This window comes from Pinus tabuliformis, chromosome 7 (assembly GCF_031772625.1).
Source record: "Pinus tabuliformis cultivar Carrire ecotype Pingquan chromosome 7, CPIR1, whole genome shotgun sequence".
Lineage (NCBI taxonomy): Eukaryota > Viridiplantae > Streptophyta > Pinopsida > Pinales > Pinaceae > Pinus > Pinus tabuliformis.
The window spans coordinates 189320171-189332228 of record NC_142293.1 but is presented as its reverse complement, the minus strand read 5'-3'; the positions used below and the strand labels follow the sequence as shown (position 1 = coordinate 189332228).

The 12058-nt window shown below is 37.2% G+C and overlaps 1 pseudogene; it reads right to left on the bottom strand.

Moving 5' to 3' along the window:
* Positions 1-735: 735 nt before the first annotated feature.
* On the bottom strand, positions 736-1161 carry LOC149246494 (protein CURVATURE THYLAKOID 1C, chloroplastic-like; annotated as a pseudogene).
* Between the last annotated feature and the right edge of the window lie 10897 nt (positions 1162-12058).

Here is a 12058-nt window from a genome sequence, read left to right as displayed (position 1 = left end):
ATCAGCAAGACAACAGAGATGAGCGCTTTAAAGGAGGCAAGTCTTATCAGTTCATGCTTCGAACGAAGAACCCGACAGGGAAAGTTCCATAGAGACTCTACTTGGTAATGGATGATCTTGCAGATGAGTTTGGGATTGGAACTCTTCGACTTACGACAAGACAGACATTTCAACTTCATGGCGTGCTTAAGAAGGATCGGAAGACAGTTATGAGTACCATCATCAGAAATATGGGATCCATACTTGGAGCATGTGGTGACTTGAATAGAAATGTTCTAGCTCCTGCAGCACCATATTTGACGAGAAAAGATTATTTGCGCAGGAAACTGCAGAAAAAGTTGCTACTCTTCTTTTTTTTTACAAATGGCAAAGCAATTTCTTATTTTCAACATATCAATCAATGTGATTGGCCAAAGACAATAAGACTCTAAATATCTAAGACATCATCTTTTTTTCCAAGATAATATCAAAAGATATGGATGACAACAATAATATCTGAGAAAATGCTAACACGACCTCGGAGAATTTTATGGCACTTGGCATGTCATCGAGGAATACAGCAGAAGAGCCAAATATTTGTTTCAGGTAATGATGAAAGTTTTAAAAACTTGCCATAGTAATCCATCAAACCACGCAATACATTTGAGAGCAAACCTGCAACTTTAATTACTGCATCATGTAATGACAAAAAAAAAAAATACCCTCTGAAGGCAGAAAACTTATACTTGGGCTTGCTGCTTGTTCATAAAATCAATCATCTTTGGATCCAGTAATTTTTTTGTTTAAGCTCCTCGACATCAGTCGCTAGTTCCTTCCTGCTTTCCTTAAAAAGCAGATAGCGGTAGGTAAACCATAGTGCATAGCCGAGGCCAATAAGCTCCATAAATTTTGGTAGCAAAGGAACGGAGTTGATTGCACTAACAACAGTTGAGGGGCAAAGCGCATTCTTTCTGGTTTTACACTGGAGTGTCTTGCGGGCATTCCAAGAAACCGTCGTTTGAAGGCCTGTACTTGCCTGGGAGGCCCCAGAGCAGCGTGAAATTGAGTGCATGAGAAAAATGTAGAGGCTGTGCAGGCAGCCATCTCTACACAAAAGAGCTAAAACTGCAGGATCGAATTTGAGACACGAAATATTCAAACTGCTCTTCTTGCCTCTCAGTCAGGTTCTTATTATGATTTATGGGTAGATGGAGAGAAAATAATGTCAGCAGATCCACCAGATGTTGAAAAATTGCTATAAAACCATCAACAATCGACCACCCCTAATTCTCTGTACATTGATTTGAAAACCGTTTTTTACGCAGTTACCAAAACAGGGTCTCGAAGAATCGCGATTCCCTCTCAAACCGTTAGGAATTCAAGCAAACAATTTCTGGGTTTTATAATTCATTCTATTAGGGAAAAAACCCATGTCTTCTTTTTTCTAAATTTGTCCTGGTTTGATCACAAACCGCTTTTGAAAACTGACGTTTGCAGGGATTGCGTATGGATGGCCTGTCAAATCCAACAAAATTCAATTGGCTTTGCCAAGCCTGTGACTTGACTAATCAGAATCAGCGAAAACCTGAACAAGATCAGCTGAAGCTGCAAATGAAAGTCAACTTAGAGACAATATCTTCTAATGTTTGGATTTGAAAGTGCAAGTGAAGCGTGGTCGTCAAGTCAAAATGTTGTTTCTTTGAATTATTTAATAGCAAGGGAGTAACTCAAGATATAGATTGATCAAATGATGAGAAAGCACTGATCCGAGTTATGAATAATGACTACATGCGTGATGGTGGCGGCAGGGATTAAAATTTCAATAGGTTATTAATTTATATGTAGAACATGTGTGAAGTGATAGTGGTAGAAGATCAAGATTTTCTCAGTGAGAGTCCTGTGACATCTGGGGACGAATTCATCAATTAGAAGTCCTTTTTCTCAGAATGAAAATTTTCACGCAGATCAATTGATCAGGACACGATTCTCAGGAAGCTGATTGTCAAGATATTCAAGAATACTTTCCAGTCCGGTTTTCTTTCAATCCTCTACAGCCTTGGGAGCAAACCATTGCAAATATGGGACAAAGAAGTTGTAAATGGACAGATTAAATGGTTACAAGATTCAGTCCGATGTTCTGGAAATTGTTGGCCCAAATGTGAACATCACATGCCCTACAGATCTTGCTGCGACACTTGGTATTAAACTGCCATTTTTGGTGATGATTGTCAAGAATCTGAAGAAATATTTTACATTTGAGATTCAAATCCTAGATGACAAGAATGTTCATCGCCGATTTAGAGCTTCCAACTATCAAGCTATAACCCGTGTGAAACCATACATGAGTGCGCTGGTTGACTGTTTTTTTTTTTTTTATTATTATTATTATTATTTTTGTTATTTTTATTATTAACAGTCTAGAAAATGAAATTAATCCTATCTTTAAAAACAAAAATGGTTAGTTTTAAATTTTCTTTTTAACAAATGGACACAAAAATTTGCATATTGAAAGATATTTTTGATGAAGCATATTGCAAAACATTTATTTATTCCTGAAATTGGTTGCCTAAATCATCCCTATTTTCTGATCCTCAAGATCGTACAAAGACGCAGGAGGAGAGCATACTTATTCTAAGCAAAACTGAAACCTATTTTCTGATCCTCGAGATCGTACAAAGACGCAGGAGGAGAGCATACTTATTCTAGGTAAAAGCAGAACTGAAAATGAAAGCAAAAGCTAAATCTAAAAGCCTACCTACTCTATACTAATTAGAATTTACAAATTAGTTACGTGTAGTTAAACTTCCAATGAAACCATTCACGCAGCAGTAACAACAATAGATTCAGTAGCAAGTTTTCGAATGATGGATGAAAATATTTGACAGTGAATGAGTCTAGTTGCTGTAACTGCAAATCAACTAAAAAATAAAAAGATGAATCTAATCTAATACTTACCTGGAACCATTGTTCGATGAAGCTTTGATATGCACAGTTTCTCTCACTCAGATAACGCTGTAACTCCTGTTCTTCTTCTCCGATCTGCTGCTCTTCTTCCTCGATCTCTTGTTCTAATGACTGTTCGCCATCAGATACGCAAGATTCTTCAGATGTTGATATTTCTTAGGGAGTAGTTGAACTTTCAATTTTTGTCAAGATCTCCTTTTCCAGGGAAGAGAAGATTCCGACTTCTACAAGGATCTGAGTGAGTAGTTCCAAGCTGACACTCATTATAAAACCATGTTGAAAGAGAAAAGCAAATAAAAATCAGCACACTAACAATTGAATTAAAAACAAAAGGACCACAGAAATAATCTTGAATTCAATACTCAATTAAACCCTCTTACAAGGATTGCTCATTAATTGAGTAATCGAATGCTTCAATTGTAACCATGAGCCATGAATTCATCAAACACTCTTCACAGTTGCGAAAATCAAACACACTTGCAGAAATCAAAATTCACACTTGCATAAATGTAAACACACCCTACATGCCCTGATCCATAAGAGGTCGAGCCCATTACGGTATCTCGAATGTGATGCGTAGGTTGTTCCCCACGTCTTACCGCCTTAACACCTCGGAGTTAGGAACATGTCTAAACACACTTGCATAAAAAAAATCAAACTAAACTTCAATCCATCGTGCCTCCCCGGCAACGGCGCCAAAATGTTGGGTGAAACTATGTTCGTTTAATTCCGTTGTAGTACTTACCCAACTATTTAATTTATCAATCCGAGGTCCGTAGACTTACGAGACACATGCACTATATATGCAGGACTGAAGTGGAACTAATCTAATCTAATCTAATCTAAATTACTGAAATCAAATTAAAGCATTGGAACACTAACTAGGAAAGCATGAAATTGCATAAAGGAAAATAAATACAACATGTGAAGAAGTGAATGGCAAACAACATATATGAGCTCATAACAATAAAACTATGTCAAATTATATTACAATAACTAAATTACAAATCATGAAAGAATCAAAGTTAATCTCCATTCTCTATTATTCCTTCTTCCAATGAAGAGAGAGCACTCTCTTATATACATGAGGAAGATAACCTTTCCATAATTACATATCAAATATTCTCTCAAGCACTCTCAACTAGTTTCCCATTATTACAAGATATAATCGCACAAATCTCTCAAACATGATCCCACAAATCTCTCTCATATCTTGGATAAGATATGTCTTCATGATTTTCTCCTTAGGATAAGATATGCTTCCATGATTTTCTCCATAGAAAAGATATGCCTCCATGATTTTCTCCATAGAAAAAGGCTTGCATAATTATCTCCTTGATATGGTGGAGGAGATATTAATTCTTCACATATTTCCTACACATCACAAAACTCACATATTCTTGAGATATATAAAAGTATGTACATTTTCTAATAATTAATCATAAATTCACTTAAAATACAAAAATGAATAAAATGGAAAATAAGAAGGTGAAACCCAAGTGTATGTAGGAAAGTGATATGATAATAGGTTAATGGGATGATGAAATGTAAGGAAAAAGGTGGATGAAAATATGACATTTCTGAGTCCCAACTGGGAGGAAGTCTTAAAAACCATTATATTATAGAGATCCTAAAGAGGAATGAAACGCAATGAGAAAGGACTTAGAGACATCTCATTGTATCAAGGTATACATCTACCATTGTAATATTTCACAATTGTAATAAATCTCATTTCTTCCCACACCATATCGTCATCTCATCATAACAAGGCATAGATTCACCATTGTAATCTTTTATAATTGTAATAAAATGCTCTTTCTGTCCCCTTATATTTGCTTGTAATTGATTTAATATCACTTTTTATGCCTTACTTTTATTGATTCAATCAAGGATATCTAGGAGACTTTCTACTTTGTTTTGTACTTAGATTTACAATTTTTCCATTATAATAGGGAGGTGATCTTCCTTGACTTTTGTGGAGGTTGTTTGGATCTAGCTATTCGTTGTTCTACTCCTCCATGTTACAAGTTTGGATGATCCATCAAGGAATGTAAATCTACAAGTTTTTCCATACCTTTCTCTCCCAAAATCCCTAGTTAGTTGTCATATTTGCTTCGTTTAGTAGTGTAAAACTTGATTTTTTTTGTTTTGTAATGTTCCCAAGTCCTCCCATCCTTTCTCAAAGATCTCTCAATTAACAACTTAATCAAACCTTTATGATATATAAAATGGGTAGATGCATTTGGTCTTGATCTAACCCTAGCAAACATATGTTTCATACTTTCTAACATAAAATAGTGAGTGTTTATCCTTAACTGATATGCTATGTGAGCTAGGCACCGAAAATGGTAGAGATTCACCTACTTGTAGTTTCCTTCACATGTGAAATAAGATTAGGTAATTCGTAGAATACAATGCCACTTGTTCTTAAACCAGGACCTCTAAACTCTTGAATTCCAACTCATCTCCTTAAACTCATCTTTCAGGAAAAATGGCACATCAATTCCATCCAAATCATGACTCTTGAAGGCTCTTTCTCCATCTACAGGTAGGTCCATGACTTCAACGATTAAGTAATTAGTGACAGGAAATGAGATTCCCCAAACACTAACCTGTTGACCATTGAATCCCTCTGCAAAAGCTCTGGAAACTCCATCATGATAGGTTGCACAATGAGAGAAAAATCGTTCCCAACTTGCTTCCTAAAAATGTTGTTGAATCTCTGGATAAACTTCGAGCAAATCAGGTGCTTTAGGCTCGCCTCTGTCTAATTTTATGTGTCTTCCCATAGTTACTCATCGTCAAACAATAGCACCATAAGTGGGATTGCAATTCGATCCAGGGTTCCTGGGAAAATTAACAACCCGTCCTCATTTGGCGTAAAAATACAACATTTCAATTCTGTGTTTTATGGGTCTTACCATATGCAGAAAATTATTTCCGGGTGTGGTAACAGGTACAACATTATAATGAATCTGATAGATAATTTCAAAAAATCTTTAACGTGCAATCAAGGCCCTTTGACCGAATATTACCTCTCGACAGCAAAACCCATAAACATATCACGTGACCTCACTATTTGACTCATCAATACTTGCTTGATAAATTATTGCTCATATGCTGACGTGTGCTCCATCAATGCATTATTTGGACTTAAGACTTTGAACTTTTCCCTTTGGTGTTGATCCTCTAGTTTATTAGAGATTTTTAACTTACTCTTTTTACTAAATGTGTTGCTACTCTTAATTTCAGTGCAATATTTTTATTTTACAAACTTATAATAACGTTGATATTCTTACTGTCAGTGTTTTAACCCTATTTATTACAAATCGACACTGACACTGAAACTGTCAGCACTTTAAAAAATTATTAACTACAATTGGGATAACATCCCCTATTGGCCCCACCTAAACACTTAAGGTTCAAAAAGTGTCGCCAACAGAAATGATCGAAAGAAGGAAACAAGGAATATGCTACTATTGTGATGACAAATACTCCCCGGGACATAAATGCAAGGAACCAAAATTCTTTCAAATCAATGCCACTGAAAATAGCTTTGTTGATGAAGCTCCATCCACTAAAGCGTCTAAGGAGGAAGAGGGTGAACCCCTAACAACATTGGACACTGATACTACAACTGCTCCAGATGAGCCAGTTATCTCACTCAATGCACTACCGAACATTTCTTCTGCTCATACTCTCAAAATCCAAGGTTTTCTTAAACATCGACAAGTAGTGATATTGATTTATAGTGGCAGCACACAAATTTTTCCATAAGGGAGTAGAGAAATTCGTTCATTGTTTTGTCAGAGTGGTATCTAATTTCCAAGTCCTTATCGTTGATGGGGGGACCATGAAAAGTGAAGTACACTATGAAAATATTAAGCTTCAAATGGGATATTATCACCTCAAAACCCACATGTTTTCCATTGAACTTGGTGATTGTGACATTTTCCTTGGTGCTCAATGGCTCCAAACACTAGGCCCAATCACAATGGACTTCCAAGAGCTATATATGATCTTTAATCAAAACGACCACACTAATACACTGAGGAGACTCTAGGCAGGTGCTCCTACTATCATCAGCTTGCATCGAATGAATAATCGTTTAAAAAGGGGTAATCATGGTATAGTAGCATAATTTAATACCATCACTGCCATTGAATCCACTCCTCCTCACATTCATCCCGATATGCAACAAGTATTAGATCGCCACCATCGGGTCTTTGTAAAAACTAAGGAAATCCCACACTCTAGGGGTGAACATGATCATAGCATCCCTTTGGTCCCGAGTATCCAACCACCAAATGTCCACCCCCGTTGATATCCTTTTGCACAAAACAATGAAATTGAAAAAATCATCAAGGAACTCCTCAAAGCTGGTGTTATTCTTCCCAACACCAACCCTTATTCATCTCTTACGGTCATGGTTCTAAAAAAGATAGTGAATGGTGCATGTCTCACTTTAGGGCCCTTAACAAACTTAGTATCAAGGAAAAATTTCTTATACTATTAGTTGATGATCTGCTTGATGAACTGCATGGTGCCAAATTTTTTACCAACCTGGACCTCCGCTCGGGCTATCACCAAATACAAATGAAGGAAGTTGATATTCCCAATACAACCTTTCGAACTCATGAAGGCCATTATGAATTCATCATCATGCCATTTGGTCTTTGTAATGCCCTGTCCACCTTTTAGAGCCTCATGAACCACCATATGAAACCATATATCAGAAAATCCATCCTCATATTTTTTGATGATATTCTCATTTACAACATAGCATGGGACACTCACCTTCAACATGTCAACTAGGTATTGCAACTGCTCCAACCAAAAACTTTGAAGAGTTTAAGGGGATTCTTGGGTTTCATGGGATACTATCGCAAATTTCTCAACAATTATGGACGCATTTCCCAACCACTCACTAATATTTTCAAGAAAAAATTATTTCTTTGGACTGGCGTTGCTTAGAAGGCCTTCTTGGCTCTCAAATAGGCCATGTGCACCACTTTTTTATTGGCCATACTAGATTATAAAACCTTTTGTGATTGAATGTGATGGTTCAGGTACAAGAATTGGTGCAGTATTAATGCAGGAAGGTAGACCATTAACTTTCACAAGTCAACAAATCAGTGGCAAGCATCTGGGTCAATATACATATGAGAAAGAAATGATGGCCATATTACATGCAGTAGACACTTGGTGACCATACTTATTGGGGCATAATTTCCAAATATGCATTGACCATCATAGCCTTAAATATTTCCTCAAAGAGTTTCTATCGTCGCCACAACAAAATAAATGACTCGCAAAAATGTTGGGATATTATTATGAGATTATTTATAAGAAGGGGCATGACAATGTAGTAAACGATGACTTATTGCACCAATTTGAGGATGAGGGCGCCTTTTTATCCCTCTCTCTACCCATAGTCGATTGGATTGAAGAAGCTCGTCATGAATGGTTCTCCCACCCCTCTTTGTCCCGACCCATTTATAGATTACGAGAATATCCTAATTCCTCAAAGGACTACTCTTGGAAGGATGAGGTTCTTTATTATAAGGATCAAGTAGTGTTATCCCCAAACTCCACACTCAAAACCTAAATCTTGGAAGAGATGCACTCCTCTCCGGTTGTAGGAGATTCAGGCTTTTAGAAGACTTATGCATGAGCATGTCACTTTTTCTATTAGACTGACATGAAGAATGACATCCTTACTTTTGTAGTTGAATGTGACATATGCCAACGCAACAAAGGGGAAATGCTCAAGCTACAAAGAACCTTAAAACTCTTGCCACTCCCTGCTTTCGTTTAGACATATGTTTTCATGGATTTCATTATATGTATCCCAAAGTCAGGAAACAAATCAATCATCATGGTGGTTATTGACAGACTTTCCAAATATGCTCATTTTTTCACTCTACCACACCCATTTACCCCAACATTGGTGGCTCAAGTTTTCATGGACCAAATCTTCAAACTACATGGCATGCCGACTTCCATTGTGTCTGATCGAGACCCCACTTTCATTAGCAATTTTTGACAAGAAATTTTCAAGCTACATGGCATGCAACTCCAACAAGTAAAACTTCTCATCCCCAAACCGATGGTCAAACAGAAGCAATCAACAAATGTTTGGAGACCTATCTGAGGTGCTTCACTTCAAATAAGCAACATCAATGGGTACAATGATGGCCTTTAGCTGAATGGTAGTATAATACTAACTATTGTGAAGCCACCAAGATGACGCCATTTGAGGCAATGTATGGTCAACTCCCACCTTCACCAACTTCTTATATCACAGGATCTTCCAAAGTACGGGTAGTTGATCAACTCCTGTAGAACCGTGCCACCATGGTTGCTCATCTCAAAGATAATCTGCATCAAAATTAGAATAAAATTAAGCAACTGGCAGACCAACACTATTTAGAGAGGTCATTTCAAGTAGGTGACCAGGTGTTCCTGTGACTCCAACCTTATAACCAACCCTCTCTCTAAGAAAAGGGCTGCCAGAAACTAGCACCAAAATTCTATGGGCCTTATAAGGTATTTCAGCGTATAGGAACAATTGCTTACAAGATGAGCCTGTCAACTACTTCAAAAATCCAACTAATCTTTCATATACCTTACCTTAAGAAAGATGTGGGGAAAAATTTCAGGTTTCAAACAAGTCTACCAGAATTGGATGAGATAGGTTCACTTTGGCTCTAACCTGAATAGGTCCTTGATACTCGAAAAAGACATCTTCGTGGTGACATGCTCAAGGAAGTCCTCATCGAGTGGAAAGACACCTCTCCAAAAGATATGACTTGGGAACCAACCACTATTATTCAACATTTTCCACAATTTAATCCTCGAGGACAAGGCTGCTTTTGATGGGGGAGGGCATGTTAAACCCTAACCCCTTTATTTATGTAATAAGTCGAAGGCGCCTAGTTAAAGTCATAGTTAGTTAGTTGTGTCAATAAAGATCATAAGCGGTTATTGACATTAATAATAATTTTAAGTGGTTGACCCACATTATAGAAAAGGGACCAAAGTTAGTTATAAATGGGACATAGTTAATAAATAAAGTGGTTAACGGCCATTATTATGCAAGGGATCACTAGTAGTTAGGGTTTTTGATGTCATAAAGTTATAAATAGTGTTAGATAGCAAGGGAAGAATCATCGAGCTTTATTGTAATTTAGCTCTACTCTATTGGAGGTTTCCCCCCTCGAAGAGGCAAGTGAACATTGTATTCTTCTTATGAATAATAAAATATATTTGCAACTTGTCTCAAATCATGTGATATTTTTGTGTTTATGGCAACATTGTTTCGTATTTCAGGCATTCTGTTATTTTCGCAGGTCAAGTGCATAACAAGAGATATCATGGAGTGGGAAGTTACTAGGAATGTGGATGAGGTTAGATCATTCATGGGACAAGAAAGTTATCACAGATGGTTCATCAGGAACTTCTCATAGATGGCCTATCCTATTACATATTTACAGCGAAAAGGAAATAAGTTTGAATAGACAAAGGAGTGTGCAACTAGTTTTGAGCAGTTGAAGCATTTGCTTACAAATGCTCTCGTTTTGAAGATTGAAGATCCTAACAAAGAGTATGTGGTTGTAGAGATGCTTGTAAGAGAGGACTTGGAGTCCTGATGTTGGAAGGACAGGTGGTGTGCTATGAGTCAAGAAACTTGAATGAGCACAAGTAGAACTATGCGACACATGAGCTTGAGTTGGTAGCTATCATTCATGCCATGAAGATGTGGAGACATTATCTTATTGGTAGGAGGTTTGATATGATGAGTGATCATAGTGGACTAAGGTACTTGTTTGACCAACCCAATCTAAATTCTAGGCAAGCAAGATGGTTGGCTACTCTTAGTGAGTCTAGTTTCAAGATCATGTACATTAATGGAAAGGAGAATAAGGTTGCATATGCTCTTAGTAGAAGGGTGCTGGTGAATCATATTGCAACAATGAATTATTATGGGACAAACTTGTAGGATTAGATCTTGCGGGCGGGACAACATGATGACAAGTATCAACAGTTGAGGCATAGGTTACAGCAACAAGGTGAAGGTAATAGGGATGAGAAGTATCACCTAATGGTAGATGGTTTGGTCATATTTAGGAACAATACTTATGTGCCAATTGATAGTGAGCTTAAGAAGCTTATCTTGAGGGAATTTCATGTTAAATCATATTCATATCACCTAGGATATCAGAAGACATTCACAACAGTTAAGAAATTCTACCATTGGCCAAACTTGAAGAAAGAGTTGGTTGATTTTGTTGTGAGATGTTTCCACTATCAGCAGGTAAAAGTAGAGTGTAAGCATCCAAGTGGGTTATTACAACCAATTTTTATTCCAGAGTGGAAATGGGAGCCCATTTCCATGGATTTCATTACAGGTTTTTCGAGGACATTGAAGCAACACGATTCCATCACGGTTGTGGTTGACAAGTTAAGTAATGTCGCTCACTTCATTTTAGTTAATTGTACGAATTCAACTAGTGAGGTAGCTTAGATTTTCATTTGGAAGATAGTGGAGTTGCATGGTGCTCCTAAGAATATCATATCAGACAATGATGCCAAGTTCACTTCGAGGTTTTGGAAAGAGTTGTTTGCAGGTTTGGGTACATAGTTGGCTTTCAGTACAACTTATCATCCAAATATAGATGGATAGATAGAGAAGGTTAATAGGATTCTTGAGGACATGTTAAGGACGTACATCATGCATCAACAGACGAAGTCGGAGGAGTATCTTCCACTGGTATAGCTTTCATATAATAATTGGTATCAGGAGTACTTGAAGATGAGTCCATTTGAGGCTTTCTACGGGCGGAGTTGTAATACTCCTATCAGTTGGAGTGATCTAGTGGATAGGTTAGCAAAGATGGAATAAGAAATGCAGGCTATTAAGAGGAACTGAAGGAAACCCGAGACAAGTATAAGAGTTATGCAAATCAACACAGAGAATTTAACGAGTTTCAAGATGGGGAGCATGTGGACTTGCACATCAATCCCAAAAGGAGATCCTTGAGGATTGGATCATGTGCCAAGATGGCACCTCAGTATTGCAAGCCTTTCAATATCCTTGAAACGTTTGGACCAA